The 16,205-nt window shown below is 37.9% G+C and overlaps 1 pseudogene across 1 annotated transcript in view; it reads left to right on the top strand.

Annotated features, from left to right (window-relative positions):
* LOC132671046 (aldehyde oxidase-like) overlaps positions 1-16,205 on the top strand; it is a 71,196-nt pseudogene that overhangs the window by 6,197 nt on the left and 48,794 nt on the right. Inside the window, exons 4-11 of the transcript XR_013557029.2 lie at positions 300-430; positions 2,528-2,589; positions 3,919-3,932; positions 6,861-6,935; positions 7,828-7,913; positions 8,964-9,018; positions 9,773-9,946; positions 15,621-15,790. The product of XR_013557029.2 is annotated as an aldehyde oxidase-like (transcript). The remainder of the gene's footprint in view (positions 1-299; positions 431-2,527; positions 2,590-3,918; positions 3,933-6,860; positions 6,936-7,827; positions 7,914-8,963; positions 9,019-9,772; positions 9,947-15,620; positions 15,791-16,205) is intronic.

The following is a 16,205-nucleotide window of genomic DNA, read 5'->3' as shown; positions in this document are numbered from 1 at the left end:
AGAGAGACATAGCATGAACGGGGGAGGGGCAGAGAGAGAGGGAGACACAGAATCAGAAACAGGCTCCAGGCTCTGAGCCATCAGCCCAGAGCCTGACGCGGGGCTCGAACTCATGGACCGTGAGATCGTGACCTGGCTGAAGTCGGACGCTTAACCGACTGCGTCACCCAGGCGCCCCTCTCCTTCAATTTTAATGTGCAAGCAAGTTGCCTGGTGATCTTGTTAGAGTGCAGGTTCTTATTCAGTGCATCTGGGGTGGGGCCCAAGATTCTGCACTTCTAACCTTTCTGTGCTTCCAGGAGAGGATTGCCAAGTGTCAGGGCACCCAGTGTGGATTCAGCACTCCTGGGATGGTAATGTCCATCTATCTACACATTGCTGAGGAACCATCCAGGGCCCTCTCTGGATCAGTTAACTGATGCCCTTGGTGGTAGGTTATATAATATATAATATTTATATATATACTTAAATATTTATTTATATTTAAATATATATTTATTTATATTTATGTATATAATATTAATTTATATATTTATATTTCTATAATGTATATAATATATATTTATATATATATTTAAATTTATATTTATATATAATTTATATATATAACTTACATAGATGTAATATGTGTGTGTATATGTGTGTGTGTATATATTTATTTATTTTGACATTTTAAAAAATGTTTATTTTTGAGAGAGAGAGAGTGAGCACAAGCAGGGGAGGGGCTCGAGTGCACAAACTGTCAGATCAGGACCTGAGTCAAAGCCAGAAGCCCAACCGACTGAGCCACCCAGGCACCCCGTGTGTTTTTATTTTTAAATAATGGTGATGGTGAGAGCTGATATTAGACACTATGTGCCACATGCTATATTAATACTATATAAAGATTATCTCATTTAATCTTTATGATACTTTTGTAAGATAGGCATTAGTACCATCCCATGTCGTAGATGGAGAAACTGAGGTTTAGAGAGTTTAATTTATTTAAAGTTATACCACCAATAAGTGGAAGAGTTACTTTGTTCAAGTCAAGATTCAAACAAGATCCACACGTTGCACTTTGCTCATATAGTTCTTGTCTTTCTTAATTTAAAAGTCTCCTCCCTTTTTTATTGTTTGCTTATTTTTACAAACAAAGCCAGTTTATTCATTTGCTCTTGGAAAGGGTCCAGTTTTCTCTACATGCCACTGTCTACCACCACTCTCTCCTTGGAGTGGGTGCTCTCAAGATCATATTAGATATCAGAGGGCTGTTGATGAATACTACATGAGATCAAAGAGATTGAGATATTCTGGTGATACTTATTTCAAATAACTTTATCCAGTCTAGAGTGATTTGATCAAGTTTAACAGCTCAGTTGTGTGTGGGGGTGGAGGAGGTCTTCATTAATAATATTCTAAACAATTTTTAAAATTAAAAAAATTTTTTTAATGTTTATTTACTTTTGAGGGAGAGAGACAGAGCACAAGCAGGGGAAGGGCAGAGAGAGAGGGGGACACAGAATCTGAAGCAGGCTCCAGGCTCTGAGCTGTGAGCAGAGTCTGACACAGGGCTCGAACTCACAAACTATGAGATCATGACCTGAGCCAAAGTCAGATGCTTAACCAAGTGAGCCACCAGGCGCCCCCCCCTTTTTTAATTAAAAAAATTTTTTTTAACTAAACAATTTTTTAAAACAATAGCCTCCCAGATTCTATTTCTGGTGAAACTCTTCATGGCTCTGTCTTTTCCTCCTGACTCCTGAGGACCCTGTTTCCCTGCCAGAGAACACGAGGTTAAAGCTCATATTTCTAGTTCGTTTGCACACATGGAAGACCAGAGCAAATGGAAATAATAAGGAGAGATACAGCACATAAACTGTCTCCTTCTTGATTTCCTTTAGATTCTATTATGCATTAGATCTCATGGATGTTTATAATGTGAACAAGTGATGAGGGAGTTTTCAAATTTTAGTGTGCTTATGACTTCCATGGGGAATGTGAAGAGTAAAAATTAAATCCTGGGATTAAACCCCAGAGAACTTGCTCCAATGGCTTTGTTTTTTCAGTGACATCATAGATTGGGGGGGTGGGGGAGAATGTGGCCTATGGACCATTTGAGAGCAACACTGGCCTAATGATTTATTGTAAATAAATTGTGTGCTCAGTTGCTTCAAAAGTTTAATAATTGCCTTTGCTGCTATGTAATGACTTTGATCGGTCAACTGAAGCTTAGTTTTTTAATGTGCCTGTAGACCAAGTTTCTAGCTTGAAATCATTGTGTTCTTTGAGCACCTAGCACAAGCAGAAGATACAAAACTGTTTACAGAGAGAAAACACAAATAGCTGAACTGTTGAACTCTACCTCAGGACTCTCAACCCAATACCCCAAGTTGCTGACAAAAAATATCTGACTTTGTAGATTATGTAGACTGAAATGTCAAATAGGGCTTTCTTCTTGGATGGGGCCCTTACTTCCATCATGATTTGGCAGACTGTGTCTCTCTCTAGGTTACTTGAGTAACACAGTTGAGTTTTTCTCCTTCAGGTAACCTATGCCATACCCCTGGATACAGGCCCATAACTGATGCATGCAAGACTTTCTATAAAGTAGAAAGGAACACATTATTGAATGTGTTTTGTTCTAATTAAACAAAATATTTATCAGATGTGTTAGGGGAATAGCCATTGTTACTCATACAAGGTCCCTTCTTATCCCAAGGTCTGTAATTGCTGTTTGTTATTTGATTTTGGGTAGCTGCTTACTCTCATTTACTGAACTTGCCCTGGTAGTCACATAATGAGTACTTTGATATTAGCTGTAGGTCATTGTTTCAAGGGGTCTTTCCTGATCTGTTTGTCTGTATCAGGTGCCCTGCCCCTGGTTGCTCCTGCAGCCCTCTGTGCACACCCACATCACAGCATTGGTCACACTGTAGTGTAATTCCCATTTGCTCTCCTATCTGTCCACCAGGCAGCACGCTGCTTGACAGTGGAGACTGTGTATCTCCAGGACTGGTCACCATGCACCGATTGAGTGGCCACTCTATCAGTATTTGCTACATGAATAAATGAACAAACAACCTTGATATAAGGGACATACAACTGCCCTTTGGATGTTAAACTATGAAATCAGTATGTCATAAATAAGAACGGATAAATAATCATAATAATTGTTAATATATAATTAATTATTAAATATTATTAATATAGTCAACTATTATTAATATTTACTGCTGAGTGCCAGACCTTGTTATAAGATTTTTACATATTTTAAATTCTTTTTAATGTTTATTTTTCACACACACACACACACACACACACAGGGTGTGAGTGGAGAAGGGGCAGAGAGAGAGGGAGACACAGAATCCAAAGCAGACTCCAGGCTCTGAGCCGTCAGAACAGAGCCTGATGTGGGGCTCAAACCCATGAACCGTGAGATCATGACCTGAGCCGAAGTCGGACAGGTCAACTAATTTTCTCATTAACTTAGATTTTTTTTCTTTCTATAATTTATTTTTTTATAATTTACATCCAAGTTACCACATGGTACAACAATGATTTCAGGAGTAGTTTCCTTAAGCCACTTACCCATTTAGCCCATCCCCCCTCTCACAACCACTCCAGTAACCCTCTGCTTGTTCTCCATATTTAAGAGTCTGTAATGTTTTGTCCCCCTCCCTGTTTTTATATTATTTTTGCTTCCCTTCCCTTATGTTCATCTGTTTTGTATCTTAAAGTAGCTTAGATTTTTTTTATTAGAAGTTAGTATGGATATGTTTACACACACATGGTTCTTTTCAATAACATTTAGCAGTATTGATTATGTATTATGTTTCAACTAGTAGTCACACTTTTATTTAGTAGTTAGTAGAGGGGACTTTGCTTCCCACCTGGGATCTACATTTCATCTCCAGCTTCAGTAACTCACCCCAGAAGACCAACCCCTTCTGAGGCTGGACCAGCTGCTTTTCCACCTAGGTGAGGACCAAGTACCCGACTAGAATCAAGATTTAGTCCATAGAGGAGTGACATCAGTAAGATGGTGAAATGGGAGTTTTCTCCTGTCTTCTCCCCCAGAGAACACCAATTTTAACAATTATCCATGGGTAAGATTGACTTATGGGAATCCAAGAGTCCAGTGGAGAAATCCCACCACACCATTAGAACAAAAACAACAACAAATCCAGGACTGTATGCATTGAAGAGAGTGAGAGGAACAGTTTCACTTTATCACCATCATCCTTCCCCCAAGATGGCACAGCTTAGTGCCAAGACAGACCTTCTTGACTCATGATTTATCCCATGGGGGAAGGTGAGAGTATATGAGTGGGTACTTGGCTTCCCCAGCTGTGTAGACGCTGCCATAGAGGCCTACTTCGTTCTCACCCCATACAGAATACTGAAGAATGTTGCACAATCTGGGGGCAGGGAAGGGCTGGGAGAAGCAGCCAGGGCTCTGAGGGGGCATCAGTAGGACATGGATCCTACCAACCATGAGCTACAAGAAAACACGGGATTCAACAAGATCAGGAAAACAATACTTGAACTAAATGAGAGATTTACAGAGAGATAGAGATAATAATAATTTAAAAAAGAGGCAAACAGAAATTCTGGAGCTGAAGAATATAATGAATGGAATCAGGAACAAGACAGGGATGCCCACTGTCATCACTGCTATTCAACATAGTACTAGAAGTCCTAGCCAAACAGTTAGGCAAGAAAAAGAAACAAAAGGTATCCAAACTGGAAAGAAAGAAGTAAAATTGTCCATGCATATGACATGGTCTTATGTGTAGAAAACCCTGAAGACTCTACCAAAACATTTTTAGAACTAATCAATGAATTCAGTAAAGTTGCAGGATATAAAATCAATGTACAAAAATAAGTTGTGTTGCTATATACTAACAAGCTATCAGAAAGAGAGATTAAGAAACAATCCATTTATAATAGCATTGAAAACAATAAAATACTAAGGAATAAATTTAACCAAAGAAGCGAAGATCTAAACACTGGGGGGGAAAAAAGATATTGTTGAAAAATTGAGGAAGGCAGAAATAAATGGAAAGTTATCCCACATTCATGGATTGGAAGAATTAGTGTTGTTAAAATGTTCATACTACCAGAGCAATCTACAAATTCAATGTAATCCCTAACAAAATTCCATTGGCAATTTTCACAGAAATAGAAAAAAAATCTTAAAATTTGCACAAAACCAAAAAAAGACCCTGAATAGGCAATGCAATTTTGAGAAAAAACAAAGCTGGAAGTGTCACACTTCCTGATTTCAAAGTATTTACAAAGCTATAGCAATCAAAACAATATGACAGTGGCATGAAAACAGACCCACAGACCAACGGAACAGAATTGAAAGCCCAGATATAACTCATGCATATATGGTCAACTAATATTTGACGGAGTGCCAAGAGCACACAATGGAGAAAGGATAGTGTCTTCGATAAATGCTTTAGGGAAACCTGAATGAAATTTTACCTTTACACCACTCACAAAAATGAACTCAAAATGTATTAAAGACTTAAACGTAAAACTTGAATCCATAAAGCCAGAATAAAAGGGAGAAAACTCCTTGACATTGGTCTTGGCAATGATTTTTTTGGGTATGAAACAAAAAGCACAGGCAACAAAAGGAAGAATAAACAGGTGGTATTACTTCAAACTAAGCTTCTTCACAGTGAAGGAAACAGTCAACAAAGTGAAAAGTCAAACTACAGAATGGGAGAAAATATTTGCAAACCATGCATCTAATAGGGAGTTAATATACAATTATATCAGGAATTCATGCACCTCAATAGCAAAAATAAATAAAACTCCAGTAATTTGATTAACTAATGGGCAAAGGGTCTGAATAGACATATTTTTATAAAACCTACAGATAGTCAACCAGTACTTGAAAAGGTACCCAACATCACTAGTCATCAGGGAAATGGAAATCAAAACCACAGTGAGATACCTCACACCTGTTAGGATAGCTGTTATCAAAAAGTCAAAAGTGTTGGCAAGGATATGAAGAAAAGGGTACCCTTGTACACTGTTCATGGGAATATAAATTGGTGTAGCCACTGTGGAAAACTGTAATTTCCTCAAAAAATTAAACATAGCGCCACCATAGGATCCAACAATCCTACTTCTGGGTATATATCTGAAGGTGATGAAATTAGTCCCTTGAAGAGATATCCTAACTCTCATATTCATTGCAGCATTATTCACTATAGACAGGATATGGAAATAATCTAAGTGTCCATCAACAGATGAATGTAAACACACACACACAGACAAACACACACACACAGGAATACTATTCAGCCATGAGAAAGTAGGAAATCCTGCCATTTGCAACAACACACTTGAATCTAGAAGGCATTTTGCTTAGCCAGATAAAGACAGATATTGTATGATCCTACTTATATGTAGAATGTACAAAAGAAAAAAAATTGCACTCCTAGAAACAGAGAACATAATGATGATTACCAGGGGTTGGAGGCTGGTAGAATGGGAAATGCTGGTTAAAGGGTACAGACCTTCAGTTATAAGATGCATAAGCTCTGAGGATCTAATTTACAGCATGGTGACTATAGTTAGCATTACTGAGTTGTGTAGTTGAAATTTGCTAAAAGACTAGACCTCAAGTGTTCTCACAACACACACACACAGAAGCGTGGTAACTATGTGAGATGATGGATGTGTTAATTAACCTGATTGTGGTACTCATTTAACAAAACATACCTATGTAAAACAATCACATTGTACACCTTAAATATATAATTTTATTTTTCAGTTATACTTCAATAAAGCTGAAAAATAGTAAGATCAGTAATAAATTCTTGATTATTTGTTTTTCACCCACTGGACTTCTGGCTTTTTCAAAGTAAAGAAAATGGGGTTTACTGTTAGTCGAATGAATAAGTGAATTACCAGAATTTCAGGAAGTAAATAAGGTTAGTGAAATGTAAATTTTTTATAAGGTTTTCTCAGGACGTGAGCAGACACTAAAAATTCTTCTTTTTAGGAAGAATTAATGGCTGCCCAAATTAACTCATTTGAGGTATTCCAACATGTATCCTCTCCATTCTCCACCTCTAATAAAAAAAAAAAAAAACTATCCTAATAACTTTATTCTTCATTCCAGATATTGCTGTGGTTCAAGTATAGCTATCTATAGGAGAGAAAACACATTGACCCCTTAATGTCTCTTAGATGTTTTTTTTTTTTAATTTCTGGTTGTTGTTGTTGTTATTTTAGTTTATTTATTTTTAGAGAGAGTGTGTGTGCATGCAAGTGGGGAGGGGCAGAGAGAGAAGGAGTGAGAGAATCCCAGGCAGGCTCCATGCTGTCAGCACAGAGCCCAACTCGGGACTCTATCTCACGAATTATGAGATGACCTGAGCTGAGATCAAGAGTCAGATGCTTAACCAACTGACCCACCCAGGTTCTCCAATGTCTCTTAATTTTAAAAAAGGCTATTCAAGACTTTTTTCAAGGGCTAGAAGCAAAGTGAAGATGTTAGGGAAATGGAAGAACAGACAATGGCAATTTAGGGAAACATTCTTATGCTCGGCTGGTGTCTGGTGCTGCTGCCTCCTCTGCTTTCCCAAACTGCAAAGAGAACATGCAGGAAGTTGAGCTTTGGAGGCCCATTGGCATCTGCACTATGTTTCTGGTGACTAGGTCTGTGTTAGAGCCCTTGACTTAGAACCCAGAGATTATGGCTGGCCAGCTGGCTTTTTGTCTGTCTACTGTGTGTCTTTCTTCTGACCTCATTCCACAAATGATTTAAAGTAGTTAGAGTTGCCGGATGACAATAATTCCTTTTATTTTCTCTTTTTAAAGATAAGTCCAAAACTCTTCTCAGAAGATGAGTCTCTGCCGTTGGATTCAACTCAAGAACCGATATTTCCTCCAGAGCTAATGTTAAGGCAAAGTTGAGCTTGTTTTAGAGCAATTCCTTGTGAGATGTTTAGGAAGGGTATTTGCTTATGGGTCTTATCAAAAGCTGATTGACAAGTAGGTAATATCCATCTGTCATTGTTAGCCCAAAGTCTAAGTATGAGACTAAGGCAGAGATGTGTGAATGAGGGTGGAGCCATCAGGAGGGGACAGTTGACTATAAAAAGCAACAGATAGTATGTTAAGAAAATGTCATAAAATGACATCACAACATTTATAAATATAGACATGTTTTCTACTTCCAGCTTTGTTGAAGTTTAGTCTTCCATAGAATTATTTGACAAAATTAAGCATATTAAAATATTTCTTTTTTTTTATTTTAGAGAGAGAGAGCATGAGCAGGGGAAAGGGGCAGAAGGAGAGAGAGAGAGAGAGAGAGAGAGAGAGAGAGAGAGAATGAGAATCCCAACCAGGCTCCACATGGAGCCTGATGCAGGGCTCATTCACACAACCCTGGGATCATAACCCAAGCTGAAAACAAGAGTTGGACACTCAACCAACTGAGCCACCCAGGCGCCCCACATGTTAAAATATTTCTAAACATTGAAGAAGAGGGAGAGAATATTCAAACCAGGAAAAAGTGAGAGCCAAAGCACACCATTGCAAATGAGCATGAAACTCTGTGTTGCACCACCTGGCCAATGGGGAGGAAGGAAAATGCAGAAGGCTGCATACCCTCCACAAGCCCACAGGAGGAAGCATCCTGGGACCCTGGGAGGAACACTTATTAGAACTGAGAGAAATGGATCACTTGGGTCTTTATATAACACTTTAAACATTACACCTAATGGTTATTTTTTTATAATTTAAAATTTTTAATGTAAAATTAAAGGCAACAAAGTGTATTTTTTTAATCTAGGAATATTGACTAGAGGAAGCTGAATGGAAGGCATAAGACTACAAAGTAGAAGCTTTAAGTGATGTCACTTGATTCACCCAAGAAATTGTATTAGTTTGCTGTTAATTGGAGGAGTCTACACTTGGCTTTATTTTTTCCTCTTTTGACTGCCTGGTGACAGTATGTCATACATGATGTTAATCTTCTATTCTCAGAAGCTGGATATAACCCCTCTGGTTCTTCGTTGACTCCATCTATTATGAGAAAACACCCTCATAAGCAATATTGAGAGAAAATTACTCTTCAGAAGCAATATTAAGAAAATTTTGTGATTCTTATTAAAGTGATCATACTAATTTCTATATCACATGAAGAATATACTTGGCTTCTAGTCTAGTGTGGTCAGCTGGTTGTAGCATGGGATTAATGAGGCCAGTATGCTTCAGGTGCCCTTCAGGTATAGAAAATTTATTCAGAGAAATCCTTTTAGTTGTATGCTCTCTAGCCAATAATCTTGTAACTGTTTGTCACAAGGGAAATCAAGAAAAAGAATGCCTGGGTGATTACCTACAATCACTAAGACGACTACAAGGCAGTCTTCCCCACGTTCCTCCAACCCACTGAGCCCTTTTCCTGTGATGACCTGTTTCACAATAATCTTGTGGAGTGGCTGCCATCATCATGTTATAGGTGAGAGAAATGAAGCTGAATCCAGAGAACAAAGTCAACTACATGAAGGTGACCCTCAACAAGTGGAAGAAATGCTCTACTGAGAGAAAATATGTTCACCTCATTATGAGCTTTCGGCACACCACCTAGTCAAACAACAGACAGAAACAAAATAACTGAGTGGTGTTAAAATCTTCTACAGCTCTGTGCTCTACTTACAATTCTCCAAGCTCACAAGCCATTAACAGTCAGCCTGGGGGATGCCCAGCTAGCCTATGTGTTTTTAATTTGGGTTGTCTCCTTCTATTCTATGGCTTTTAGGCACAGGGTTGTTGCCTCCACTCTGGCCCTTCTAAGACCCTCTGGCCTATTTTAAATATCTACAATGGTTCTACTTTTCAGGACCCTGTTCAGTGTCGTAGACTTGGAGACAAGTATGAGAGTGCTATAGAAGATCTTCATTCTAGACATCCCTGCAGCACACTAAACTATGAGGTTAGTGGCTTTTTGTTTTTTTAATTCAAAAGCCAGTGGCTCCTTTACCTGGACACTCCACTTATCTCTCAGTGATTCTCAAGCTTTAGAAGCTCAAGCTTCCCTTTTGGTGAACTTAATCTTTCTTTAATAAGTTAATTAAAATTTCAAACTCAATGAAGAATCAGAACTAAAAATAAAACTAGCAATGGCAGTTTTTTAAAAATTTCTTTTTGTGTTTTGCTCTGTGTCCTTGTACCACGGACATGAATGAGCTGGCTAGCTTGCCACATGCTCTCTGCCCTTGGCATTGTGGAAGCTAGACACAACCAGAGTCACATTCCATGTCAAGGCCATGGGGCTGTTTTGATTTCATTTATAGAGGAGCAGAAAACCCAGCCCTTGGAAGCTGGTGAAAATGCAGTAACAGTTTTCTAAAAGAGCTATTGATTTGCTCTTTTTTTAAATAAACAGAAATGTTTGCTCCCCCAGTCTCATTTTCCAGGTGTCATTTAGAGTTGAATCAAAGTAAGTTCTAAGAGTTATTCAAGCTCTCCTAATGAAAGCTAACTATTAGAACAGAATTCCTCATGACTTTCAAATGGAATTTTCTACCACAACATCATAAAGCCAGCCTGTTAGTAAACTGGATAAGATTTGATGTGTTTTTCCTTGAAATTATTATCGAGAAACTTTTATTATCGACAAAGTTTTATTAAGTCAAGAACATGACAAGGCTTTTTAAAGCATCAGTTCATTGAATCTGTTGGGTTTAGTTGTAAAAGCTTATAGTATGTCATAACGAACATTGCAGTTGGTATATATATCTTGAGATTTTAGGTTCAATATGTTCAAAAATTCAAGGACACCAAACTCCATTGAAAGTGATGATATTGAAAGTTTAAAAAAGCTGCTATCTTTCCTGGTGTTCTGCAAAATATGGCAGTTGCAACCTTTGGCTTATAAATACCCTAACATTGCTTTGACAATGCAATAAACCTCAGAAAGGAGCAACAACAAATTAATGAGCATCCAGATCACCCAAAGAAAAGCGATAATCTTTACACAGCTGCTAATCATAAAAGGGAGCTTGTTATTATAGATTGCAAGGCCGAGTTTGGGAAGCAGTTTATCTTCCACACAGATGTGTTTTCTTCTTGTTTTCCTGTGTTTTTTCATACACTATCACACATATCTACATTGCTAGAGCAACTTCAGCACTCATAACAAGCATTTTTTCCCCCAAATCAGTTCATTTGCTTTGAAAGCATTTCGACACAGCTTTGGGAGATCACCAATTTAAAGAGACAAATCCTTTCCCCCATGGTACCTTCAGCCACATAACAAGCAGAAGCAAGGAGTCAAGTACAGCCTCTTTCACCAGTAGATTCATCCCAACTGACTGACCGCCCCCCCCCCAACCAAAAAAAGGGTTGTATCTTCAGCTAATATAATCAATTGTGTATTTGTTATAGAATAGGAGAAAAATATATTTTGTGGGATTTTTTCTTCACTCTTTCCTCAGGCCTCACACAGCAGGGTTTCAGAAGGCTTTTTTTGAATACTATGAAGTATTTCATTATTGAGAATAAAAACTATTATGTCATAGAAAACTCTCAGAACCTTTACAGATATGTAAGAATGTCTTTCCTTAATGTTGAAGCTTATAAAGTACCTGGAATTTTGCTCTTCAGGATGGAAAAAATCTCATAGGATTTAAAAAAATAATTTATTGTCATGTTACAGTGTAGTCTTGGCTTCGGGAGTAGATTCCTGTGATTCATCACTTACATACAACACCCAGTGCTCATCCCAGCAAGTGTTCTCCGGTGGGCATCTCATAGGATTTTTTTTTTTTTTAAGATGTGGGTTGGAGCACCTGTGTGACTAGGTTAGTTAAGCATCTGACTCTTGATCTCAACTCATGTCTTGATCCCACAGTCATGATCAAGTCCACACTGGGCTCCACACTAGGTGTGAAGCCTACTTAAAATAAAAAAATAAAATAACATAACGTAATAAAAAAGTGTGGGTGATTTTCACTCAAGTTGAAAGCCCAGCACAGAATCACAGCATAGTACTTTGGGAGTATTTTACAGAAGGAGTTAATCCCTACCACATGGAACATGGAAAACCATATTTGATGGAGTCCCCATACATTTTTTTTTTCTCTTGATCACCTTCTCAGCTCCTCAAAGGAGAAAGACAAAAGGCCTGCTGGGAGCACTTGTTCCTAAGGACAGAGTGATGAGCTGTGTCAGTGGGGCTGGTGTGTGTTGGGGCTGCATCAGATCCCTGTTCATGCCTGAACCACCCCCCCAGTTCCTCTCAGCTTCCCTCTTTCCCTACATTTATGGCCTGACGTCAGTCTTTATTTAATGGTGTCAAGACCAAGTTCTAAATTATTTTTCTTCATAATCTTCTGCTTTCTAGTTTATAAATTCAGGATGAATGCAACCTCCCCCCAAATTAGCCAATATACCTTTTTCATGCATTGTATTATAGTAACTACAAAATTGAAGTTTACATTTAAATGAAACAATTATGGACACTAGAATAAAAAATGCGTATCAGTAAATGTATATTTTGTAGAACAGTAAATTAAAATTTTTAAAAAATTTACATCCAAGTTAATTAGCATATAGTATAATAATGATTTCAGGAGTAGAATCCAGTGATTCATTCCCTAAATATAACACCCAGTGCTCATGCCAACAGTAATGCCCCTTGCCCATTTAGTCCATCCCCCCTCCCACAATCCCTCCAGCAACCCTCAGTTTGTTCTCTATATTTAAGAGTCTCTTATGTTTTGTCCCCCTCCCTGTTTTTATATTATTTTTGCTTCCCTTACTTTATGTTCATCTGTTTTATGTCTTAAATTCCACATATGAGTGAACTCATATGATATTTGTCTTTCTCTGACTGATTTTGCATAGCATTAACATACTCTAGTTCCATCCACGTTGTTGCAAATCACAAGATTTCATTCTTTTTGATTACCAAGTAATACTCTACTGTATATGTACCACATCTTCTTTATCCATACATCTGTCGATGGACATTTTTTGGCTATTGTCAATAGCATTGCTATAAACATTGGGGTGCATATGTCCCTTTGAAACAGCATACTGTATCCTTTGGATAAATACTTAGTAGTGCAATTGCTGGGTCGTAGGGTAGTTCAATTTTTAATTTTTTGAGGAGCCTCCATATGTTTTCCAGAGTGGCTGCACCAGTTTGCATTCCCACCAGCAGTGCAAAAGGGTTCCCCTTTCTCCGCATCCTCGCCAACATCTGTTGTTGCCTGAGTTGTTCATGTTAGGCATTCTGACTGGTATGAGGTGATATCTTATTGTGGTTTTGATTTGTATTGCCCTGATGATGAGTGGTGTTGAACATTTTTTCATGTGTCTGTTAGCCATCTGGATGTCTTCTTTGGAAAAGGGTCTGTTCATGTCTTTTCTTCACTTGATTATTTGTCTTTTGGGTGTTGAGTTTGATAAGTTCTTTATAGATTTTGAATACTAACCCTTCATCTGATATGTCGTTTGCAAATATCTTCTCCCATTCCATCAATTGCCTTTTAGTTTTGCTGATTGTTTCCTTCGCTATGCAGGAGCTTTTTATTTTGATGAGGTCCCAATAGTTCATTTTTGCTTTTGTTTCCCTTGTCTCCAGAGACATGTTGAGTAAGAGTTGCTGTGGCCAAGGTCAAAGAGGTTTTTGCCTGCTTTTTCCTCTAGGATTTTGATGGCTTCCTGTCTTACGTTTAGGTCTTCATTCATTTTGAATTTATTTTTGTGTATGGTGTTAAGAATGTAGAACAGTAAATTTTGTATGAAATAAGAATAAGTTCATAGCATCCCACACATGTATCTTGTGCCAAGTTAATTTTAGGAATCTCTCTACTTCCTGCATATAATTGTCAGTCAACATTTGGCTGATATTTTACTTTTTATCAGTTATATTATAAAGACAGTAGGTTTTAATTTTTTACAAATAACCAGTAAAAATGCTGAACATGTTTTCAAATTATACTTGCCACTTTCCATTTCTCTCTTGATGTTCCAGGCCTGCCCCTGCCTGGACAGCCTCTGATCTATCTCAAGCCAAAGGTTTATTTTTTGAGTCCCTCAAATAGATTGACAGTGATCCAAGACCACTCTTCTGTAGTCCCGTGAGCATCAGAGGCTATGGGAGAAGTGTGTTTCTCAGTTATCTTTATGTGAGTTTCCTCATTGCTTCTTGAGTGACAATTTTCCTGGAATTTCCACTGCCCACACTGCTGTCACCGGTCCCCTTAGCAGCCATAGCCTTCATACTGTTCTCTGGGCTTGGCCTCTGTTCTTTCCTTTATAAACCCCTCCTTTTTCATACATCCAGTTCTTCTTCTCCCAATAACCAACCAACTGGGAAAGCTAACAACTCTCTCATATTTGAAATACTGGGGGAAATATTATGTTTCTTAATCGCCACTTTGGTTAATGATGCATATTTAAGGTATTTATAGAACCAGTATAGCAAGACAGTTTATTCCATAGGTCTCTAAGAAAGAGTAATATTAGTAAATCATTTATCAAAATGCAGGTCCCTTTGTCTTCATTCTTTTTTTTTTAATGTTTATTTATTTTTGAGAGAGAGAGACCGACCAAGCACGAGTGGGGAAGAGGTAGAGAGAGAGGAACACACAGAATCTGAAGCAGGCTCCAGGCTCTGAGCTGTCAGCACAGAGTCCAATGTGGGACTCGAACCCACAGACTACGAGATCATGACCTGAGCCAAAGTCGGATTTTAACTGACTGAGCCACCCAGGTGCCTCATTTCCTTTTAATTTTTGTTTATTTCTGAAAGAGAGAGAGAGAGAAAGAGAGAAACCGAGCACAAGCGGGAGAACAGCAGAGAGAGAGGATCCTTGTTTTCATTCTTTATCAGGACTGTCCAAGTTATGAGTTTTACCAATTATTTCTTCGCTTCCTTACTTGGCATAGGAAAAGAAGGGCCCTTTTGTTGACAGCATGCCCTCAGTATTTTATAAAACATAGTCATGATACCATCATGCTCTTCTGAAAAATATTATATATTTCATTGCTTAGATATAACAGTAAAATAATTTTGATAATAAAATTTAAAGAAGTAATGAGCATTAAAAGGATATAATTTTACATTTTTGGGAAGAAGTCTTTATATTCACTTACATAAATGGAATTTGCATTAGAGATATTTGTGTTCTGTATTCAGAAAATGTGGGCAAAAAATAACAGCATCATGACTATACATGCCAGTTTGCCTGCTGTATTTTTGAAATGGGCTTATTGTCCTGGTGTTATTATTAAGAGTGACTCTTTTCAGTTTCAAAAGTGTTCTGGTTTTGGTGTTAATTATATAGCTGCTCTCTTATGGGAGATGTGCATCATATTATAAATTATAAAAGTGATTATAAAAATGATATGTTGGGGGGGGGCACCTGGGTGGCCCAGTCAGTTAAGTGTCCAGCTCTTGATTTTGGCTCAGGTCATGATCTCACAGTTTGTGGGTTTGAGCCCTGTGTCAGGGTCTGTGCTGACAAGCATGGAGGCTGCTTGGGATTTTCTCCCTCCCTCCCTCTCTGCCCCTCCCTGCTCGTGCTGTATCTCAAAAATAAATAAACATTTTAAAAAAAATAAATAAAATGATATGTTGGTTATTGATTAAACAGAGTGTAGACTCAAAGCAGCTTCCTCAAGACCCAGTTGAGCATCGCATCATGCATCTGTCTGGTATTAAGCATGCCACAGGTTAAGCCATTTACTGTGATGACATGCCTACAGTGGACCAGGAACTTTTCTTGATTTTTGTAACAAGTTTAAGAGCTCATGCTAAGATTGTGTAAGTGCTAAAATTCCTAATAGGCATTAATGATTGCCTTTTTGTCTAAGTCATATTAGTGGTAAGTAATGGTACAAAGAGGATTGGCTGTTTGTTGGCGATATCCAATGCAGATTAGAGGGGAACTTAGATCAAAATGTAGGATTTACTACAATTTGTCCTTCCATATACAGTTGACCCTTGAACCACACAGGTTTGAACTGAGCAGGTCCACTTACATGCGGATTTTTTTTGTACCAGGACTATAAAAACGTTTTCTTTTCTTTATCTTACTTTATTGTAAAAATATAGTATATAATACATATTACATACAAATATGTGTTAATCCACTGTTGATGTTATCAGTCAGGCTTCTGGTCAACAGTAGGCCCTTAGTAGTTAAATTTTAGAAGAGTTGAAAGTTATATGCAAATTT

The sequence above is a fragment of the Panthera onca genome, chromosome C1 (genome assembly GCF_046562875.1).
Source record: "Panthera onca isolate mPanOnc1 chromosome C1, mPanOnc1 haplotype 2, whole genome shotgun sequence".
Taxonomy (NCBI): domain Eukaryota; kingdom Metazoa; phylum Chordata; class Mammalia; order Carnivora; family Felidae; genus Panthera; species Panthera onca.
The sequence above is the reverse complement of the archived record's forward strand: the minus strand, read 5'-3'. Positions and strand labels throughout refer to the sequence as shown.